This window comes from Nematolebias whitei, chromosome 2, assembly GCF_014905685.2.
Source record: "Nematolebias whitei isolate Nwh7 chromosome 2, NemWhi1, whole genome shotgun sequence".
Lineage (NCBI taxonomy): Eukaryota > Metazoa > Chordata > Actinopteri > Cyprinodontiformes > Rivulidae > Nematolebias > Nematolebias whitei.
In genome coordinates this window covers 43,786,046-43,788,371 of record NC_056499.1, presented here as the reverse complement: position 1 = coordinate 43,788,371, position 2,326 = coordinate 43,786,046, and the positions used below count along the sequence as shown (strand labels likewise).

General features: G+C 37.9%; 1 non-coding gene across 1 annotated transcript; it reads right to left on the bottom strand.

Moving 5' to 3' along the window:
• Positions 1-1,031: 1,031 nt before the first annotated feature.
• LOC119430324 lies at positions 1,032-1,143 on the bottom strand. The gene has a single exon (XR_005187910.1). It is a non-coding gene; the product is annotated as a small nucleolar RNA SNORD67 (small nucleolar RNA).
• Between the last annotated feature and the right edge of the window lie 1,183 nt (positions 1,144-2,326).

The window sequence follows — 2,326 nt, the reverse complement described above, 5'->3', positions numbered from 1 at the left end:
GACACTGACGTGTCACTGGTTTTTGAGCTTTGACAAGAGTTTTTTTAAGTGAGGTCAGCTTGTTAGCTTAGCTGCTTTTAACAATAATAAAAATAAAAAAATAAAAAACGTGATTTTGGACAGTTAAAATGGATTTTAAAGAGAAAGGGAGGGGTCAGTGAAGAACGCAGGCGTTGAGACTTTTGTCATCCAGTGTCTTCAGTAGACAGAGATGCGAAGAAACAAAGCCAATAAATGAAAATGAGGTCGAGAATTTTCTTTTATCATGTGAATAATTGATTTATTGTGACAGGCCTAGGCACGGGGCTGTGTGATTCAGAGACTCATGCAAGAAAGTGGAGGATTTTGGAAAAGTTGAAAGACGTTCTGGAAACATTCAGATTTTCTTCTCAGGAATGACTCAACAACTCTCAGCCCAGTCAGATACCACCAGCTTTGCCTTTAAGTTCACAAAGATGTTACACACTGCAGCTTAAAAAAAAGAAAAGAAACAACACAACAAACAAACAAACAACACAAACCTTGAGAAGTAAAGGAATTCCAGGTCCAATCAGCACAGATTTCCCTTTAGACGCGCCGCAGTTTCTCAATTCGCTTACACCAGAATGAAAAATAAAAATAGTTAGGACAAGTGTAAAAAATATAAGAAAAAAAGAATGCACAACTTGTAAAATAAAAATAACTTTTAGTGTTCCATTATCTCTACAACGTACTGTATTGTGTTACACATTGCATTATGACAATTGTGCAAATAAACACATTTATTCAAGGCAGAACTTGCTTAAATGTTAAAACTAATTTGTAACTGGATGACTGATATTTTTAAATGCATATATACATATTTTTTATTTGCAATATTGCAATAATTCACATAACCCAATCTGAAAAGACATTGCATGAATTGGGCCTAATAAATATTAAAGCACAACTAAAATGTTAAAACTGCAGTTTCATGCAAAACACATGCATGGCACCGACAGAAGGCCTTATTTATGTAAACCCAGCTGATGATGGACATGTTGTGGGGGTGGGGGGAGTCAGATGGCCCCTGTGCACGACTGTTTGTCTTCTCATGAGTCAGGCTGGAGTGCTGACGTCACTGCACCAGACACCCCAGCTGAGGTGCAACTCATCACTCTCACCCCCACCGTCCCTTGACTTCAACACGTTTCAGAGAAAAATGTCCGCAGGTTACCTCGTGGTCTCCTTACACATCATCGACTACTTTCTTTAGCATTCCTGTAAAATACGACACTACTGCGAATCGTCTTCAATCCCACGCTTGTGAAAAACATCCGAGTCAAAATGTATTTCGAAGTCGTCATTAAATTAAGCGCATTAGCTAGCCGAGTTAGCTTAAGTAGCAACTTACATATCCCGTTCTGCTTGCTCTTCAATGGAGATATAGATATATGCTGTCCTTCAGTTTACAAGGATGGCTTTTATACAACACCTGAGGAACTGTTAACGCCAAGTTCTGCAACTTCAGAATAGTTTTGGCAAACGGCTTCGTTTTAGCCAACTCCTCGTTCTGCCTGCTAATCGAACGCAAACCCGCTACTTTTAAACTGCCTTCTGATTGGCTGAAACGTTTAGGACGTCTGAGCGTTGATTGGGCAAATCAGCCGTCAGTCATCATGCACAGCCAATGACAAAACGTGTTATGTCACGTGCTCACGTTTGCACTCCGCCCCCCTTTTTGGTTGCAATGATTTCTTTCAAAGGTTTCAAATTACATCTACATTATTTTTGATTCAAATTTGTCATATTTAAGTAAAATGGAAGTCTTGAAGCACAGAATTATTGAATTAAAAGCCAAAGTTGTCTTACTGCAATAACACCCTGATTTCCTACATGTAGTTATCTTAATATAAAAGCTTTGCGCTCCCATGATTTGAGCATTTACAGTATTATGTAGAGAACATTCTGTATGTCCTCAATACTTTGCTTTTTGTAGTAACATTTTATCCTATTCCTATTAAATGAGTACTGTAAATAATAGAACACAGTGCAAAGACAAGAGACTCGAAGGTTTCATTGAAATGCAAATGCAATTTTATATTAAAAGATAGCAAAGGGATATTTCACTATATCACACAACACAGCTCGTTAGTACTGCCAGGGAAATACATATACAGACTTTTCATATTTACACATCAAGTGACAGTCAAACAAAAACCGGGGGAGGGGAGAGGGAGGGGGGAGAGAAATCATAAATACCTCTTTCTGTTAACTTTACAACAGCTATATGTGACCAGTATACCATAAGATATAAGAGCACTATTAAATAACTGGCATCTTCCCTATCATTTACAAGACTTTAAAC